This window comes from Sus scrofa, chromosome 2 (assembly GCF_054392235.1).
Source record: "Sus scrofa isolate SSC_HxYL_T2T_F1_AM1 chromosome 2, Sscrofa_HxYL_maternal_Yorkshire_Landrace_v2.0, whole genome shotgun sequence".
Lineage (NCBI taxonomy): Eukaryota > Metazoa > Chordata > Mammalia > Artiodactyla > Suidae > Sus > Sus scrofa.
The window spans coordinates 61,441,541-61,463,096 of NC_139384.1; the positions used below are offsets into that span (position 1 = coordinate 61,441,541).

At 40.3% G+C, this 21,556-nt stretch overlaps 1 protein-coding gene across 1 annotated transcript in view; it reads left to right on the top strand.

Moving 5' to 3' along the window:
- The first annotated feature begins 41 nt into the window (after positions 1-41).
- Positions 42-21,556, top strand: part of LYPD8 (LY6/PLAUR domain containing 8) — a 120,508-nt gene continuing 98,993 nt past the window's right edge. Inside the window, exon 1 of the mRNA XM_085012173.1 lies at positions 42-208. The gene's annotated coding sequence lies outside the window, so the exon portion shown is untranslated. The remainder of the gene's footprint in view (positions 209-21,556) is intronic.

A 21,556-nucleotide genomic window follows, 5' to 3' on the forward strand; every position in this document is an offset into this window, starting at 1 on the left:
CTCTTAGTTGTTTCTTGTGTATCTGAAATTAAATTTAACAGATAAAAGGTAACTCACAAGTCGGCTTGGCCTATTGCGGATCAGGAGGGGTTTGGCTACATTTGGAGCCACAGTCTGTGAAACATCTGATGGAATCAGGTCAGGGAAGAGACGAGAGAGAAGGCTTTGGACCAAGCCTCATCAGGGGTATGCCTACTTTTATAGCCAGGTAAGGAGGGAGTCTGCTAAGGGATGGAGAAAGTGTTGCCAGGGATTGGGAGAGACCCAGGGATTGGGAGAGACCCACTGGAAACCTGGTGGGAAATCGGTGTCCTGAAGAAAGGTGAAGGTGAGGATTTGGAGGCAGAGGTGTGACCCCAGTGACCTCAGATGTTTGATGGGCAATTTGGAGCCACTGTGTATCTCTCTCTCTCTTTTTTTTTTTTTTTTTTTGTCTTTTTGCTATTTCTTGGGCCGCTCCCGCGGCATATGGAGGTTCCCAGGCTAGGGGTCGAGTCGGAGCTGTAGCCACCAGCCTACGCCAGATCCACAGCAACAAGGGATCCGAGCCGCGTCTGCGACCTACACCACAGCTCACGGCAACGCCGGACCTTTAACCCACTGAGCAAGGGCAGGGACCGAACCCGCAACCTCATGGTTCCTAGTTGGATTCGTTAACCACTGCGCCACAACGGGAACTCCCTTTTTTTTTTGGCTGCCTCACAGCATAAGGAATTCCTGAGTCAGGGATCAGGTCTGAGCCAAGCTTCAGCAGTTGTGACCTAAGCCACAGCTGTGGCAACACCGGATCCCTAACCCCACTGTGCTGGGCTGGGGGTCAAACTTACATCCCAATGCTTCCAACAACACTGATCCCATTGTGCTAGAGGGAACTCCCCTGACCTGGCTTCTTAATTGAGAAATAAGTATAGGGTAATAAGGTAGATGGATGGCAAAATATTTCCTTTATCACTGGAGAAGCTGCAGTGAGTATGGCCTGTGTCCTTTGCCAAGTGGGCTTGTGGGATGATTCCCCAGGGTCATACTTCCCTACGCAGGCCCTGGCAGTATGGGACCTGTAAGGCTCCTTATGCGAATCAGTCCCAGAAAAGAAGGACTGGCTACGCCTGTCCGCCCATCTTCTCCATGCAGAATCATTTACCAGATATGCAGTAGTGGAGAGAGAGCAGGAAGGTTGGAGCTTTAGGGCTAATGGCACTTTATGTGAAAGAAAGCATGGCATCAGTTAGCCCTGTGGTCACAATAGTGGATTGCAGTCACCAAGAGTCTCATGTGCCAGCATGTGCACGGTGATCCGTTAAGTACTCAGAACAACATTATGGGGTAGATAGCACCACAACTGCTTTTTCACAGGTGAAAATACAGGCATCGTGGGGTGGCCACTCTACCTTTAGCCTTGGAGAAGGTAATAAGAGGCATTTGGACTTGGTACTAAAAGTGAGAAACAGACTCTTGAGCACTTGAGTGAGGGAGCTCACAGGAACTAGAGGTAAGAAAGTAGAAAGAATAGGTTTAGTCAACTCTTAGGAAGTTTTACCAGGGAGTGGAGCTGAGAAATACCAAGATAGTCAAGAAATTTTTTTGTTGTTGGCTGTGTCTGTGGTATGTGGAAGTTCCCAGACCAGGGTGGCCAGGGGTCTGGCTTTGCACCATGGCAGCGACCCACTGCTGCAGTGACATGACCGGATCCTTAACCTGCTGCACCACAAGAGATCTCTTAAAGGAATTTTAAAATAAGCAAGAGATAGTCAACTTATGGGGGATATGGAGTCTCCTTTTCCATGTTACCATACCATACCATGTAATATAGTGGTAATGACTGTACATGCCCAGCACCTAATAGATGCTCAGAAAATGTACTTTTGTGTCTCCCTCCTCCCCTACAACCCAAATCTATGTAACAGGTCTCTGACCTATAACAGTTTGACTTAATGATTTTTTGACTTTACAGTGGTGTGAAAGCAATGCACATCCAGTAGAAACCATACTTCAAATTTTGATCTCTTCCCAGACTAGTGATATGCGATGTGATGCTGTGCTACGATGCTGGGTAGGGGCAGTAGGCTGCAGCTCCCAGTCAGCTATGCAGTCACAGGAATAAAAAGATAAACTTGCAACCATTCTATACTCATATAACCCATTCTATTCTGTTTTTCACTTTCAGTACAGTATTCCATAAATTACACAAGATATTGAACACTTTATTATAAAATAGCCTATGTGTTAAGGTAATTTTGCCCAACTATAGGCTAATGAAAGTGTTCTGAGCACCTTTAACGTAGGTTATGCTAAGCTATGATGTTTAGTAGGTTAGGTGTAGTAAGTGCATTTTTTGAGCGATGGGTTTATCAGGATGCAATCCCATTGTAAGCCTAGGAAGATCTACACTCAGTTACTACTGCAGTTAGATCAGCATCTGTATCCACAGTCCTAGAATCTCTATGTCTTCAGCGAGGAGTTCTCAAATTTTATGACCTGTAAAATGAGAAAATTTAGGTGTGCTTAGCATGGTCAGTGTGTACTTAGCTTGGTCAATGGATGATAGCCACAGTGATCCATGTTAGCAGTTCTCTGAAGCTCTAGGATGTGATGACGTTCACGAGAGGAGGCCTGGTCCCATCCTGTGCTAGACAAGGAAACCATTTATAAAGACCCCACGGAGGGAGGGCTGGGTTTCCCCTCCCTGCCTCCTGAGGAGGGGAAATGGGCTTCTTGGACTGTTATGGTCCTTCTCTGTCGGCAGGGGGCAGCAACCACCAGAAAGCTGGCAAAGTTGGATCATGGTGTTACTGTATTGTCCTGGAGATTCGCCTCCTGGACTCTGGGCAGCAGAGCCTGGGAACGTGGTGCAGGGTGGGGGTGGGGTGTCCATACCCCCGAGTCAAACTCCATCTTACATCCCTGCATGTGTTTGGAATCACCAGCTGTGTGAAAGCTGAGCCTGGTCTGCTGGGGCTGCTTCCATTTAACACCAGATGTTCTGTGCCTGCTGATGTGCCCAGTTCTCAGAGCTCACCCCTTTTATGGTCCTCCCTATTGTCCTATCCCTTCCCTTCCTCATACTCCTTCCATATTACCTTCTTGAGAAATCCCTTTGGCTTCTTCCCACCACCATTCCTGAGCCCAAGATCACACAGTTAGTATTGTAGTCTGATCTAAAGGAAACGGGGTGGGGATGGGGTGGGGGCATTTCACTGGCTGGCAAAGGATGTGTGTAGTTTATTGAGAAATATTTTAGGAAATATTTTTCTGTAGTGGCTCAGCAGGTTAAGGACCTGACCTCTCCAGAGGATGTGGGTTTGATCCCTGGCCTCACACCATGGGTGAAGGATCCAGTGTTGTTGCAAGCTGCAGTATAGGTTGCAGATGTGGCTCAGATCTGGTGTTGCCATGGCTGTGGTATAGGCTGTAGCCGTAGCTCTGATATGACTCCTGGCCTGGGAACATCCATATAGTGCAGATGCAGTCATAAATAGGAAAAAAAGAAAAAAGAAGGAAATATTTACCAAGGTCTTTCAGAGTGCAGAACACAGTGGTAAGGCTTGTTGGGAACACTCGAAAATATAATATCATAATGGGACATCCAGGTAAGGAATGTGGGGGTAATAGGTGATGCAGCGCAGTTAAAAAAGATAATTAAAGAAGGATGAAGTCAAGAGGGCTCTGGGAGGTTAGTGGAGATGGAGGCTACTCTGAAGTTCTGAACCAGCCCCTGGCCTTAAGCTAGAGAGGTGGTAGCAGGAATTCCTGTTTCCTCATGCTCCATACCCCCGAGTCCTCCTGTCCCCATGACCCACTCTTCTGAAATCCATCCTGAGCTCTTCCAGCCAGGGCCTGTGTCTGCTCCATCTTGGTGTTTTCAGGGCTTGGCACACAGAACTCTCCACCAGACATCTGCTCACAGATTTGCTTATACTGTGCTATCCTTGACAAAATTTCCCCCTGCTTAACCTGTTAGACTTGTGCCTGTGGCTTGAGGCCCAGTTCATGTGGAATTTTGACCAAAGGGCTTTCTGGCTTCTCAGCTTTCCAGCCAGATGTGAATTAATCCCACCAACCAAGTTCCCCAAGGCTCTTTTGACTTATTGTAGGGCCCAGTGTCACCCCTGGGATTATCCCTGACTATGTCTTGTTCAACACCTAACATGGTACAATAGACACTGTGACTTTATGTCACTTATGACTGACAGAGTGACTGTATGTCATATATGGTCTAAATTGGGACGTTTGAATGTGAAAGGGGACATATGTAACCCAGGACTGAAATGCAATGACCAGAGAGTGTTACCATTGACTTGCCTTTGCCACAAGGGGCTGTGTGCACATGCATGAGCCACTCAGCTCGTCTGGGCTTTGGTGTTGCAATCTGCAAGACGGGGGCTATACTTGGGTAGGTAATCTCTGAGGTTATCTAAAGAACTATGATTATATGCCCAGTGGAGGACGTTGGGACCTGTCAGAAGTGTTTTGGTGGAGAATGTGAGATAGTGGCTGTGTGTGGGGTCAGAGCATGAGAACTCCGAGTCTAGAGTTGAAGGCCTAGCCCAGAGGCAGTGGAGGGCTGCTTTGGGCATGAGGTGATGACTGTCTGCTGTGGTCAAGGAACTTGGAATGCAGGGTAATGGTTTCTTCTTCCCGATGGCAGGTGGTGGTTGTCACAACACAGAAGGAATAAAACAGCTTATTCATCAACATAGTTGGGAAGAGAGGCTGGCAAAATGAGTTTCTTTCCCATTTAGAGAATGGAGATCAGGGCCATGGAAGTTGGCAAAAGAAGACAAACTCCTTTCTCAGCTGCTGCTTCATCTCGCATGCCTTCTGTGCCATCCTCTCCCCTTTCCCCTCTTGTGATTTCTGTGGTAACATGCAAGGACAGGGTCCTTCCCTTATCCAACAGGAGGCAATTTCGGTCATGCCTTCTTACAGGAGCTGGGGGCTGGGGGAGGAGTGGAAGGAATAGTGGAATCTCTTGGCATAAAGGGTTTCCTGGCAGGAGTCTCTCAGGGGCTGCTGCTGTATAGGAGAGAATGAGAGGCCCTTGCTTAATGTAACCTCTCCTTTCTTCTAACCCCAGTGTTGCTCCTTGGAGAGAGAGGCCAGGATCCCACCTACCCCTGCACCCAGTGTGGGAGTGTGCATTCCTGCTCTCCTCCCATTTGTCCTTCTTCCAGCTGATCTTTGCCCAACCCATGCTTCCATCTTGGGAAGGGTTTCTGAAGCCTCTGATCGAAAGCCCTTGCTTCTCTCTCAAACAGTTGCATTTAGCAGAGGGACTGTGACTACCTAGTTAGAAAGGACTTGTCAGTAACAAGAAAAGCATACGAGCTTAAACTGGTCTCTTTTAGAGAGAGGGGAGCTATGTCATCACAGCACCAACAAAAAACAAACTCGTAAAAAAAATACAGAAGTTCCCATTGTGGCTCAGCAGCAACAAACCTGACTAGTATCCATGAGGATACAGGTTTGATCCCTGGCCTTCCTCAGTGTTGCTGTGAGCTGTGGTATAGGTTTCAGACAGGGCTCAGATGCCTCATTGCTGTGGCTGTGGCTTAGGCCAGCAGCTGTAGCTCTGATTCGACCCCTAGCCTGGGAACTGCCATATGCCCATATATTGCAAGTGTGACCCTAAAAGAAGAAGAAGAAAAAATGCAGCCAGGTATTTAGTTCACCTGCCATCGTGGATATACTATTCATTTTTTTCCTGAATTGAATTATTAAAAAAATCATATATACATTTTAAAGACACATCCAGAGAGAATGTGACAAAAAGGCAGAATCTGAAAGAAAGACAAATTAATCTGGAAGCATACATGGAAAGGGGTCAAAGGAAAACACTGCAACTACAGAAATCACAAGAATTGGAAAAAGTAAAAGAAGTGGAGTAGATGAGATATGGTGAAGATATTCATGTGCACTCAGCTGGAGGGAGGGACCTCAGTGATAAGAGGAAAACACCCCTCAGGTGACTGAGCTGGTAGCAGAGATGTGCTCAGAGGTAACTGGACACTAATTGAGCCAGGTCAGATTTATAGCCCTCCCTTATCTTGAGCTGTCTAGGGGTGAAGCCATTCCTGGAGCTGCCTGCATTCTGCAGCCATCTGCTGGCCAGAAATTTATGGCTCTGACATCAGGAAAATCACTGATAAATCTTGTCTCAGACATGTTCCACCCTCCATTGGCTCCAATAGTGTTTGATATCCAGTAAATAGGAAACCAGATCCTGTGAATTGTTAAAAAGCAAAATTCAACTGAGTAAAAACATTAAGACCTTATAAGCTTTATTTAATAATTTATGAATCAGGTAGTATTCCTTCTAGCAGATGGAAAGAAGCTCCAAGGAACTGTACAAAATGAAAGATTTTTTTTTATAGGCAGAAGGGGGCAGGAACAGGCAAGACATACTAGCAAAAACTGGGCTTGTGGTGGTAAGATCATCTTCCTTTAGGGGGCCACAGAGGTCTATCAGGCAGATTATTTCACTAGTGCTGACCAGGTAATTAATTCCTGGTTGACCCGGTTTAAAATTCCATTCCTGGGAGAGCCTTAAACTGTAATTACATTAAGAATTAAGTCTATGGGCCTTTGCATAAGTGACTCCATTTCAGACTTTGTCTTGCTTTTAACAAGAGTAGATTCAAAAAATAGGCAGAGCCCATGCAAGACACAGGAGAAAGGGGTTGTCATCCTAGGAAATTCTTGAATTCCTTCTTGGATATAGCTAGCCTATTACCAGGTAGCAGAGGAAAAAGGGGAATGTGCCTCAGCATGTGCCCAAGGGCCTCTTGGCAGCTCTGCAGCATTAATTCTATGATGGTATGTGTGCCTAGAACCCAGCCAAAGCTCAACAAGCTACTCTCTAATCACAACAGTGCAATATTCCTGAGGACTTGTGGGTTCTGAGAATTTTATGCTTTGTGGGACATACTCTTTGAGTTTTGAGCATGAAGATCTCAGTGCAATGGGGACAGAAAAAAATATTTGCTTCTCACCCATCCTTCATTTTGAACATATCTCAGTAGGGAAGTATCACTCAGAGATGCTGCCCCAGAGAAGATTCTTCTAGAACCATGGTTCTGAAAGTATATTCTCCAAACCAGTAACATAAACATCACCTGGAAGTTGTTAGAAATGCACATCCTCAGGCTCCCCCCAAGGTACTGGATCAGAAATTATGGGGATGGCACCCAGGACCTGCTTAACAAGCCCTCCAGGTGATTCTGGGGCACACTGGAGTTTGACAATAGGCAGGTATAGGAGATGTGGCAAACATATCCAGAACTCCTAAGACTTGTGCTTCATTCACTTTTTAGCTACCAAAACAGATCGCTCGGCCTAACTTCAAAGGAGTGGAACGTGTAACTTACAACGTGCCCTAGAAGAGGGAATTCCAGGTATTTTAGGCCAGAGATAGTGTTAAATAACCAAAATTCAACTGAGTAAATTTGCAAGATCTAATTGACTTTATTGAATAATTCATGAATCAGGTGGCATTTCACCTAGCAAGTAGGAGCTCTAAGAATGGAAGAATAAATATATATATTTTTTCTTTTTAGGGCTGCACCCATGGCATATGGAAGTCCCCAAGCTAGGGGCTGAATCAGAGCTACAGCTGCTGACCTATGCCACAGCAATGCCAGGTCTGAGCCACATCTGCGAACTATGCCACAGCTTGTGGCAATGCCAGATCCTTAACCCACTGAGTACAGGATTGAACTTGCATCCTCATGAATACTAGTCAGGTTCTTAACCTGCTGAGCCACAATGGGAATTCCCAAAGAATTAATATTGTTAAAATGGCCATACTACTCAAAGCAATCTACAGATTTAAAATGATCCCTATCAAAACACCCATGACACTTTTTTCCCAGAACTAGAATAAGTAATCCTAAAATTTTATGGAACCATAAGATACCCAGAATTGCCAAAGCAATCTTGAGGAAAAGGAACATAGCAGAAGGCATAATCTTCTCAGGCTTCAGACTACATTATAAAGGTACAGTAATCAAAATGGTGTGGTATTGGCACAAAGCAGACATGGCTCAATGGAACAGGATAGAGAGTCCAAAAATAAACCCACACACCTTTGTCAAGTAATTTTTTTCCTTTGCTTTATAGGGCCATACTCACTGCACATGGAAGTTCCAGGCTGGAGGTTGAATCAGAGCTACAGCTGCCAGCCTAAGCCACAGCCACTGCAACGTGAGATCCAAGTTGTATCTGTGACCTACACTACAGCTCATAGCAACGCCAGATCCTTAACCCTCTGAGCAGGGCCAGGGATTGAACCCATATCCTCATGGTTACTAGTTGGGTTTGTTACTGCTGAGCCACAAAGGGAATTCCTGTCAAGTAATTTTTATCAAGTCATTTGTTAAGTAATTTTTGACAAAAGAAGCAAGAATATATAATAGAGAAAAGATAGCCTCTTCAGCAAGTTGTAGTCAGAAAGCTGAACACACCCTCAAACAATATACAAAAATAAACTCAAAATAGCTTAAAGACTTAACTATAAGCCATGACATTGTAGTTCCCTTGTGTCTCAGTGTGTTCCGGACCCCATGTTGTCACTGCTGCAGCTCAGGTTGCTGTTGTGATGCAGGTTCAATCCATGGCCTGGGAAATTCCATATCCTGCAGGCATGGCAAAAAAGGCATGGCAAAAAAAGATGTGACACCATAAAATTCCTAGAGGAGAACATAGGCAAAACACCCTCTGACATAAAGTGCACAAATACTTTCTTAGGTCAGTCTCCCAAGGTAATATAAATAAAAGCAAAAATAAACAAATGGGACCCAGTCAAACGTACAAGCTTTTGCACAGCAAAGGAAACCATAAATGAAAAGACAACCTACTGACTGAGAGAAGACATTTGCAAATGATGTAACTAAGAAGGGATTAATTTCCACAATAAACAAACAGCTCATACAACTTAACAAAAATGAACAATCTGGAGTTCCCGTCGTGGCGCAGTGGTTAACGAATCCGGTCCCTGCCCTTGCTCAGTGGGTTAACGATCCGGCGTTGCCGTGAGCTGTGGTGTAGGTTGCAGACGCGGCTCGGATCCCTTGTTGCTGTGGCTCTGGCGTAGGCTGGTGGCTACAGCTCCGATTGGACCCCTTGCCTGGGAACCTCCATATGCCGCAGGGGCGGCCCAAGAAATAGCAAAAAGACAGAAAAAAAAAAAAATGAACAATCTAATCAAAAAATGGGCAAAAGACCTAAGAAGATATTTCTGCAAAGAAGACATACAGATGGCTAACAGGCACATGAAAAATGCTCAGCCTCATTAATTAGAGAAATGCAAATCAAAACTACAATGACGTGGCACCTCACACCTGTCAGAATTCCTGTCATTAAAAAGTCTGTGGATGTTCTCTAGTGGCAAAGAGTGCTAAGGATCCAATGTTGTCACTGCAGCAGCTTGGGTCAATGCTGTGGTGTGGGTTCAATCCCTGGCTTGGGAACTTTTGTATGCCTTGGGCACAGCAAAAAAAAAAAAAAAAAAAGAAGGTTTAAAAATAGCAAACATTGGAGAGGGTGTGGAGAAAAGGGACCCCTCTGGGATTGTAAGTTGGTGTAGCCACTATGGAAAACAGTATGGAGGGTCCTTAAAAAACTAAAAATAGAGTTGCTGTATGATCCAGCAATCCTACTCCTGGATATGAAATCCAGACCAAACTATAATTCAAAAAGATATATGCACCCCTAAGTTCATTGCTGTTCTATTCACAATATCCAAGACAGGTAATCTAAATGTCCATTGAAAGAAGAATGGATAAAGAAGATGTGGCGCGCGCGCGCACACACACACACACACACACACACTAGCATATTACCTAGCCATAAAAAAAATGAAATAATGCCACCTGCAACAATATGGATGGACCTAGGGATTATCATACTAACTGAAGTAAGTCAGACAGAAAAAGATAAGTACCATATGGAATTGCTTATGTGTGGAGTCTAAAATATGACACAAATGAATTTATCTCTGAAACAGAAACAGATTTACAGACACAAAACAGACCTAAGGTTGCCAATGGGGAGAGGAGTAGTGTGGAGGAAGGGTTGGGAATTTGGGATTAGCAGATGCAAACTATATATTTTTTAGGGCTGCGCCTGGGCATATAGAAGTTGTCAGGGGTCAAATTGGAGCTATAGCTGTGGCCTACACCACAGCCATAGAAAAGCAGGATGAAATTCACATCTGTGATCTACACCACAGCTCATGGAAGTGCTGGATCCTTAACACACTGAGTAAGGCCAGGGATTGAACTTGCATCCTTATGGATACTAGTTGGGTTCATTACCACAATGGAAACTCTGCAAACTATTATATACATGTATGGTTGAATCACTTTGCTGTACAGCAGAAACTAATGCAATATTGTAAATTAACTATACTTCAGTGAAATAAATGAAAAGACAGAATAAGAAAGAAAAAGAAAGGTGCACAAAGAAGCTGTACAAGATAGAAGGCTTTTATAAGCAGAAGGGGAAGCGATAAGGAAAGAGCAGATTACCTCATCTTCCTTTCAGAGATAGAAAGGTTCTCTGTGGCATATTACCTCACTGGTGCTGACCAGAAAATTCCAAATTGACTGATTAAGATCACATTCCTGAGAAAGGTTGAAATTGCAAGTAGATCAGATGTTAAGCCATGGTTTGGTGAGGTGGGCTTAGCAAAAGTGACTCCATTTGGGTCCCATTTCTTTGTAACAATAGGAAAAGAACAGTAGTCATGAACATTGTTGGGGAGGTTAGAGAAGCTTGGGTTTTCTCTTTCTATTTTCATAATGCATGTCTGAAAAATAGGGACTTTGGAACATAAGCACAGTGCCAATATAATTTCTTGCTTGTATCTACTAGACCAAATTAACTTTCTCCAATTGCCTCATAAATGCCCCTTTTTAACAAGTGATCTTTAGTCTTTAATTTGTGTATTATGGATAAGTGGCTTTAGTCTGGTCTGTGCCTCTAAGACTGTTATTTCTACAAATTACATGGGGACATAATTAATACCCTGTGAAGTAAAATTCATATTTTATGGCAAAACAAAACTTAAACATGAAAAATTTTCTGTCCTCTGGATTTCTTTCTCTCTACAGTGCATTGTGTATCTGAATTATGTATCAACCAAATCTCCTGCATTGGCAGAAATAGCTGCTGGAGTTCCCATCGTGTCTCAGTGGTTAACAAATCCAACTAGGAACCATGAGGTTGCAGGTTCAATCCCTGGCCTCGCTTAGTGGGTTAGGGATCTGGCATTGCCGTGAGCTGTGGTGTAGGTCGAAGATGTGGCTCAGATCCTGCATTGCTGTGGCTCTGGCGTAGGCCAGCGGCTACAGCTCTAATTCGACCCCTAGCCTGGGAACTTACATATGCCATGGATGTGGCCCTGGAAAAAGACAAAAAGACAAAAAAAAAAAAAAAATAGCTGCTCAACCTTAAAGAACAACATTTTCCTAGCATCAAGACAACTCCTTAAAATATAACCTACCTTCTTTGGAGTTCCCTGGTGGTTTAGTGTTTAGGATTCGGTCCTTTCACCACTGGGGCCTGGGTTCAGTCCCTGGTCTGGGGAGTGAGATCCCACATCAGCCATTGCATATCACAACCAAAACCAAAACAATCTCACTTCTTAATCTTGAAAGGGGTCACATGACCCTGGATCTGGAGTGTGTAAACTGTCCATAATACATTATTTCATGTACAGTCCTCTGTCTCAAAAAACTTATTTATTTTATTGTTATTATTATTATTGTCTTTTTAGGATCACACCCACAGCATATGGAGGTTCCCAGGCTAGGGGTCGAATCAGAGGTATAGTTGCTGACCTATATCACAGCCATAGCAATGCAGGATCTGAGCTGCATCTGCAACCTACACCATAGCTCATGACAACACTGGATCCTTAACCCATTGAGCAAGGCCAGGGGTTGAACCTGCATCCTCATGAGTACTAGTCAGGTTCATTAACCACTAAGCCACGTCGGCAACTCCAAAAAACTTATTTAAATGTGCTTTGACTTCTAATGGACAGAACAGTTCTCCCAGCTTTCTGGGATGCTGTTTCCAGGTTATATTCCTCAATTTGGCTCAAATAAAATTTTCAATTTCTTTCATAGATCATCTGATTATTTTTTTATTGACAACATTGATTCTGATTTAGTGGGTCTGAGACCAGAGTCCCTGTATCACGGCATCTGTTTCACACCTGGAGAAGTGATGACTTAAGTCCTCCCCAGAGCCCCATTGCAGTGCATGCAACAAAGTTCCTGCTAGCAAGGAGCTTCCACCTAACTGCGTCCCACACTGCCTGGTTTATGTTATTAAAAAGACTCAGGTCTGGGAATATATTTGTAGACAAAAAATATCACCTACCATTTCAGTAAACAAAGAATACTGTGATCATAAAATCATCAGCCACTTGCAAGGTGCACCCTGAGGGAAATTAGAGAAAAATAAGGTAATGGCTCCAGATAGTTAAGTTGTATATCAAATACAGATATCAGATACCCAGATATCAAAGGACTAATTTCAATGAGCCCAAACTCATGCAAGTTCCCATACTTAGAAAAGCACTAACACCACTAGCTTGAGATGTATGTATTTGGTAATTAGACATAATCCTTTGTTGTCTGACTATATATTTTTTTCAGCAAAAACTCCTATCTATCCTTGTTCCTCCCTTATCTCTTTGGACTACCCCTCAGAGAAATCTGAGAGGCTGTATCCTGGGCTTAAAGTCCTCAGTAAGTCTGCTGAATTAAACATAATTCTCAGCTTTTTGGCTGTATATTTTTTTCAGTCAATGTATTGATTTTAGCTTTTGTGATATTAGGATTTATATATAATATTATATAACATACAGATAATTATATAATATGTAATATACATGGCTTCTTCTGTTCCTGGCACAGAGCTCCTAAAATTCTTGGAATTTCCTAAGTGATAAGATCTATAAAACTATCTTTTGTTATACTGATGTGATGAGTTGGAAAGCCCCTAGGTAACCCAAGGCAGGGGGCTGGTTGCCAGAGGAAGCAACCCACTATCATTAGAGTTGAAACTTTTAGTCCAGCTCCCTACCCCCACCTCCAACCTTCTAAGAGACGAGAGGGACTGGAGATTGAATTCAAGCACCAGTGGTCAATCATGCCTATGTAGCAAAGCCTCCATAAAAACCAAACAGGATTTTTGGAGAGCTTCCAGGTTGGTGAACATGTGGAGTTTTTGGGAGAATGCAGATTCCAGAGAGCATGGAAGCTCTGCACTCCCTCCCACATACCTTGCCCTATGTGTCGCTTTCATCTGGCTGGCTTTTTCTGAGTTATATCTTTTTATGATAAACTAGTTATCCAGTAAGTAAAATGTGTTATTTGAGTTCTATGAGCCACTCTAGCAAATTAATCAAGCCCAAGGAGAGGCCATGGAAACTCATCCACAGCCAGTGGGTCAAAAACTTAGGTGGCAACCTGGACTAAGGACTGGTATCTGAAGAGGAGATAGGGGCAGTTTTGTAGGACTGAGCCCTTAACCAGTAGGATCTGATGCTATCTTCAGTTGGATAGTGTCAGAATTGAGCTAATTGCTTGGTGGTGTTGGAAAAAAATACATATCAGAGTTTTGTTCTTCCAAAAATTATATTTTGATTTAAAAGAAGCCTAACAGTTTCAAAAATAAATTGATAAGTTAATAGAATTCTTAGAAATATATTGATTCTGGGAGACTCAGAACTTCCATATGCTGCAGGTGCAACCCTAAAAATAAATGCGTAAATAAATAAATATTATTAACATGTTAAATGCTCTAGTGAAAAAGGTAGACATCATGTAAGAACAGGTGGATAATATGGAAGAAAGAGGGAAAGAAGAATTAAAACAAAAGGCTAGATGTAACAGAAAAATCTAGCAGAAAGAATAAAAAAGGAAAGTAATGTAATAGAAATGAAGAATAGCTCATCAGTAGTCTTGACAGGGCTGAGGAAATGTGATCTTGAAGACAGGTCAGTAGGAACTTCTCAAATTGAAATGTAACAAGAAAAAAGAAAAACATCCACAACACCAGGAACTGTAGGACAATTTCAAAGCATTTAACATATGCATGCATAATTATAATATCAGAAGAAATAAAAGAGAAGAAACAGACTGAAGCAAAATAAGAATTTGAAGTAATGACAGAGAACTTTACAAAATTGATGGCAGAAATTAAATCACAATTCCAAGAATCAGAGAACACCAAGCAAAATAGTTACTAAAAATACCTACACTCAGGCATCATATTCAATTGCCTAAAATCAAATAGGAGAAAATCTTGAAAGAAGTCAGGAAAAAAGGAAAGCCCAAACAACCTACCTTGTCTATAGATGAAAAAGGTAAAGAATTAAACAGACTTCTCATCAAAATGATGCAAACAAGAAGAGAATGGAGTGAAATATTTTAAGTGTTGAAAGAAAAAAAAATCCTAGAATTCTGTATCAACATAATTATTTTTCAAAAGTGAAGGATAGATTAAGACTTTATCAGACAATTAAAAAATGAATATTTTCTTGAGGTAGAAAAAATGATAAAGTATAATGAAACATAATAAAATTTGGATCTACATGAAGAAAAGAAGAACTCTATAGGAGGAGTTCCCATCATGGCCAGCAGAAACGAATCTGACTAGGAACCATAAGGATGCGGGTTTGATCACTCAATGGGTTAAGGATCTCGTATTACTGTGAGCTGTGGTGTAGATCACGGACGTGGCTCAGATCCTGCATTGCTATGGCTGTGGTGTAGGCCGGCAGCTGTAGCTCTGATTGGACCTCTAGCCTGGGATCCTCTATATGCTGGGGTATGGCCATAAAAAAAGCAAAAAAAACCCCAAACCAAACCAAAACAAACAAACAAAAAAAACACTGTAGGATAAATGTATCAATTTAAAAGAAATCTTTTTTTATAATTTATCTAAAGTTAACAGTTTAGAATAATAAAATAGTACAATATAATTGATGATTAAGCATATGGATAATTCTGTCATCCATGATCCTGCACTATGCATAAGGTGGAATAGTGTCATTTGAAGGTGGATTTAAATTTGTTAAAAACATATATTGCAAGTTCTACATCAAAAACTAATGTTTTAAGGAAATAGAAATGAGAGAGAGGAGACCCAATAAAATTATTTCAAAAATGCTCCATTTAAACTAGAGAAGGAAGTTAAGAAGCCAATGGTAATGAACAGAAAAATGTTACAGGGGTTCCTGTAGTGGCTTAATGGGTTAAGAACCTAAGTAGTATCCATGAGGATGTAGGTAGGTTCAATCCCTGGTCTTGCTCAGTGGGTTAAGGATCCAGCACTGCTGTGGCTGTGTCATAGGCTGGCATCTGCATCTCCAATTCTACCCCTAGCCTGGGAATTTCCATATGCTGCTGGTGTGGCCCTAAAAAAGAACAACAACAAAAACCCAAAAAATGTTACAAACATGTTTGCATGGTTGGTATTAATTCAAATATGTCAATAATTACTTTAAATTGTTATTGATCTTAGAATACCAATTAAAATACAAAATTGTCTTTTGGATTAAAAAAAGAAAATAGACCCAAAGTTTCCACTGTGGCTCAGCGGGTTAAGAATCCAACATAGTGTCCATGAGGTTTGATCCCTGGCCTTGCTCAGTGGGTTAAGGATCCAGCATTGCCACAAACTGTGGCATAGGTCACAGATGTGGCTTGGGTCCGGAGCTGCTGTGGCTACAGTGTAGACCTTGGCTGCAGCTCTGACCCCAGCCTGGGAACTTCCATGTGCCACAGGTGCAGCCTTAAAAAGAAAAAAGAAAAATACAAACCCAAAATATGCTCTTACAGAAAACTCATTTAAATATAAAGACTCTGATAAGTTAAAAGCAAAGAGATGGAGAAAGATATAGGATGTTAATTTTGATCAAATGAAAGATGGGGCAGTTATATGAATTTTATTATTTTTTAATTATATGCACTGAAGCCTCTAGTGAGCAAAATTCCTTCAATTTCTGCTGTCCAGCAGAGTGACCCAACCACACATACACACCCATTTTTTCATTTTCCATCAGGTTCTTAGGCAAGAGACCAGATACAGTTCCCTGTGCTGTATAGCAGGATCCCATCACCCAAGGCCAAACTCCCCATCAATTCCACTCTCTCCCCCCTCCCCTCTAGCAAACACAAGTCTGCTCTCCATGTCCATGATCAGTTTTTGTTTTGTAGATAGATTGTGCCATATTTTAGATTTCATGTATAAGTGATATCATATGATATTTGTCTTTCTGGCTTACTTCACTTAGTATGAATCCCTAGTTCCATCCATGTTGCTGCAGATGGCATTTTTTTGTCCATTTTATGGCTAAATAATATTCCATTGTATAGTATTCCATTGTACCACATCTTAGTCCATTCATCTGCTGATGGATGTTTAGGTTGTTTCCATGTCTTGACTATTGTGAATAGTGCTGCAATGAATGTACAGGCGCATGTATGTTTTTCAGTGAAAGTGTTGTCTGAATATATGCCCAGGAGTGGGATTGGTAGTTCTATATTTAGTTTTCTGAGGTAATTACATACTGTTTTCCATAGCAGTTGTACCAACTTATGTTCCCACCAAACAGAGGGAGAGTTCCCTTTTCTCCACATCCTCTCCAGCATTTGTTTTTACTCTAACTTGTGTGAGGTGGTATCTCATTGGAGTTTTGATTTGCATTTCTCTAATAATTAGTGACGTTTAGGATTTTTTTCATGTGTCTTCTGGCCATCTGTATGTCTTTGGAGAAATGTCTGTTTAGGTCTTATGCCCATTTTTCTCTTGGGTTGTTTATTTTTTTTGAGTTGTATGAGTTGTTTGCATATTTTGGAGATTAAACCTTTGTCAGTTGAGTCATTTGCAAATATTTTCTCCTTTTGTGAATTGTCTTTTTGTTTTTTTAAATGGTTTCCTTTGCTGTGCAGAAGATTTTGAGTTTAATTAAGTCCCATTGGTTTATTTTTGTCTTTATTGTTATTATTGTAGGAGGTGGATCAAACAAGATGTTGCTGTGATTTATGTTGAAGAGTGTTCTGCCTATGTTTTGCTCTAGGAGTTTAATAGAATCTGGCCTTATACTTAGGTCTTTAATCTATTTTGAGTTTATTTTTTGTGTATAGTGTTAGAAAATGTTCTAATTTCACTCTCTTACAAGTATCTGTCTATTTTCCCCAGCACTATTTATTGAAGAGTCTATCTTTCCTTCACTGCATGTTCTTGCCTCCTTTGTCATAGATTAATTGACCAGAGGTGCTTGGGTTTATTTCTGGGTTTATTTCTATCCTGTTCCATTGATATAGATTTCTGTGTTTTTTAGCCAGTACCATACTGTTTTGATGATTTTAGTTTTATAGCATAGTTTGATGTCCTGGAACCTGATTCCTCTAGTTCCATCTTTTCTCTTCTGTATTGTTTTGGCTACTTGAGGTCTTTTATGTTACCATAAAAATTTTAAAATATTTTTTTGTAGTTCTGTAAAAAAAAAAAATCATTGGTAATTTGATAGGGATTGCATTGAATCTGTAGATTGCCTTAGGTAGTATTGTTATTTTGTCTGTATTGGTTCTTCCAATCCAGGAGCATGGTATATCTTTCCATCTATTTGTGTTGTCCTTGACTTCTTTCATCAGTGTCTTATAGTTTCCGGAGTACAGGTCTTTTGTCTCTTTAGGTAGGTTTACTACTATGTATTTTCTTCTTTTTGATGCCATGGTAAATGGTATGATTTCATTAATTTCTCTTTTTGATCTTTAATTGTTTGTATATAGAAATGCAATCAATTTCTGTGTATTTATTTTGTATCCTCCAATTTTACCAAATTCATTGATGAGCTCTAACAGTTTTATGGTTGTGTCAGATATACCTGGATTTTCTAGGTATAGTATCATGTTATCTGCAAACAGAGATAATTTTACTTCTTTTCCAACTTGTATTCCTTTTATTTTATTTTTTATTCCCTGATTGACATGGCTAGGACTTCCAAAACTATGTTGAAAAACATTGGTGAAAGTGGACATCCTTGTCTTGTTTTTCTTTTTTTTTTTTAGGGCCACACCTGTGACAAATGGAGGTTCCCAGGCTAGGGGACAAATTGGAATTATAGCTGCTGGCCTACACCACAGCCACAGCAATGAGGGATTTGAGCTGTATATACAACCTACACCACAGCTCATGGCAATGCCAGATCCTTAACCCGCTGAGTGAGAACAAGGATTGAACCTGCAACCTCATGGTTCTTTGTCAGACTTGTTTCCATTGTGCCAGAATAGGAACTCCTCCTTGTATTGTTCTTGATCTTAGTGGAAATGCTTTTAGTTTTTCATCATTGAGAATGATGTTGGCTGTGGGTTTGTCATAAAAAGATTTTATTATATTGATGTAGTTCCCCTCTATGCCCACTCTGGAGAGTTTTTTTTTTTATTTAATCAGGAATGGGTGTTGAATTTTGTCAAAAGATTTTCTGCATCTATTGAGATGATCATATGGTTTTTATTTTTCAGTTTGTTGATGTAGTGTATCACATCGATAGACTTGTGGCTATTGAAGAATTCTTGCATCCCTGAGATAAACCCTACTTGATCGTGGTGTATGATCTTTTTAATACATATTTGGGCATGGTTTGCTAATATTTTGTTCAGTATTTTTCCATCTATGTTCACCAGTGATATTGGCCTATAATTTTCTTTTTTTGTGGTATCTTTGTCTGGTTTTGTTTTCAGGGTGATGATGACTTCATATAATGAACTTGGGAGTGTTCTTTACTCTGCAATTTTTTGGAAGAGTTTCAGAAGAAGAGGTGTTAACTCTTCTCTGAATGTTTGATAGAATTCAGCTGTGAAGCCACCATGTCCTGGACTTTGGATTTTTGGAAGGATTTTAATCACATTTTCAATTTCAGCCCTTGTGATTAGTTTATTCATATTTTCTGTTTCTTCCTGGTTCATTCTGGTAAGTTGTACATTTGTAGGAATCTGTCCATTTCTTCTAGGTTATCCATTTTATTGGTATACAGTTGCTTATAGTAGTCTCTCATGATCCTTTGTATTTCTGTGTTGTCAGTTGTAACTTCTTTTCATTTCTAAGTTTATTGATTTGAATGCTCTCCCTTTTTTTTTCCTGATGAGTCTGGCTAAAGATTTATCAATTTTGTTGATCTTTGCAAAGAACCAACTTTTGGTTTCATTGATCTTCTCAATTGTTTTCTTTGTCTCTATTTCATTTTTTCCCCTGTTCTGATCTTTACTATTTCTTTCTTCCACTAATTTTGGACTTTGTTTTTCCTTCTTTAGATGTTTAAGATGTAATGTTAGGTTGTTTATTTGAGTTTTTTCTTCTTTCCTGAGATAAGATTGTTTTGCTATAAACTTCCCTCTAAGAAATGCTTTGCTGAATCTCATAGGTTTTGGATTGTTGTATCTTTATCATCATTTGTCTCTATGTGTCTTTTAATTTCCTCTTTGGTTTCTTCAATGATCCATTGGTTGTTTGGAAGCATATTGTTTAGCATACAGGAATTTGTGTTTTTTGCTGTTTTTTTTCTTTTTCTTTTTTCCTTGTAGTTGATTTCTAGTCTCATAGCATTGTGGTGAGAGAAAATGCGTGGGTAATTTCAACTTTTAAAGATTTACCAAGGCTTTATCTGTGACCCAAGATGTGATCTATCCTTGAAGATATGCCATGTGCACTTGAGAAGAAAGTATATTTTGCTGCTTTTGGGTGAAAACTTCTATAGATATCAACTAAGTCTGTTTGATCTAGTGCATCATTTAAGGCCTGTGTTTCCTTGTTGATTTTCTGTCTGTATGATCTGTCCATTGCTATAAGTGGGGTGTAAAAGTCTCCCACTATTGTGTTACTGTCAGTTCCCCCTTTTTTGGCTGTTAGTAGTTGCCTTATATATTGTGATGGTCCTATGCTGGGTGCATATATATTTACAATTGATATATCTTCTTGGATTCAACATTTAATCATTATGTATTGTCCCCCTTGTCTCTTGTGACCTTCTTTTATTTTAAAGTCTATTTTGCCTGATATGAGTATTGCTATTCCTGCTTTTCTGTAATTTCCATTTGAATGTAATATTTTCTTCCATCCCCTCACTTTAAGTCTGTTTGTGTCTTTAGATCTGAAATGGGTCTCTTGTAATCAGTGTATACATAGGTCTTGTTTTTTGTATCCACTCTGTCAGTCTACGTCTTTTAGTTGGAGCATTTAATCCATTTGCGTTCAAAGTAATTATGGATAAGTATTTACTTATTGCCATTTTCTTATTTTTTTTGGATTGTTATTTGGGGTCTTTTCTTCTCTTCCTCTTTTTGTTGTCTGCTCTTGTGATTTGATAACCACCTTTAGTGTTATGTTTGGCTTGCTTTTTCTCTTTTATGTGTGTGACCATTACAGTTATTTGATTTGTGGTTCCCATCTAATTTTGATATATCCATCTCTATGTGTGCAGAATTGTTTCTGGTTGCTGGTCTCTTAATTTCAAATGAATTTTCAATGTTCTGCGTTTGTCTTCTCCTCTTCTCATGCTTGCTAGTTTTGATGTCATATTTATCAAAGGCTGATTTCCTACCTTTATATATCTTTGCCTTTGCCAGTGAGCTTTTTCTGTTGTTAATACTCTTGTTTCTAATTGTGGCTTTTCCTTTCCGCTTAGAGAAGTTCCTTTAGTAGTTGATGTACAGCTGGTTTGGAGGTGCTGAATTCTTTTAGCTTTTACTTGTCTGAAAAGCTTTTGATCTATCAAATCTGAATGATTGCTTTGCTGGGTAGAGTATTTTTGGTTCTAGTTTCCTCCTCTTCATCACCTCAAGTATATTTTGCCACTCCCTCTGGCTTGTAGAGTTTCTGCTGAAAAATCAGCTCTTATCCTTATTGGAGTTGCCTTGTATATGATTTATTGCTTTTGCCTTTTGTCTTTTAATGTATTTTCTTTGTATTTAATTTTTGTCAGTTTGATAAGTATGTATCTCACTGTGTTTTTCCTTGGGTTTATTTTGTATCAAATACTCTCTACTTCCTCAACTTGAGTGAGTGTTTCCTTTCCCATATTAGGGAAGTTTTCAACTGTAATCTCTAAATATTTTCTCTGGCTCTTCTGTCTCTTTTCTCCTTGTGGAACCCCTATGAGGCAAATGCTGGTACATTTAATGTTTGTCCCAGTGGTCTCTTAGACTATCCTCAGTTCTTTTCAGTCTTTTTTCTTTATTTTTTTCTGTGATTTCCACCACTCTCTCTTCCACCTCACTTATTTGTTCTTCTGCTTTTTTAACTTGTAATTGGTTCCTTATAGAGTATTTTTCATTTCAGATACTGTGATGTTCATCTTGCTCTTTAAAACTTCTAGCTCTTTGTTAAGCATTTATTTTCAATTCTCCATCTGTGTCTCCATTCTTTTTCCATGATCTTTGTTCACCTTTATTATCATTACTCTGTGTTCTTTTTTAGGTAGATTCCCTATGTCCTCATCATTTAGTAGGTTTTTTTTTTTGTGTGTGTGTGTGTGTGTGTG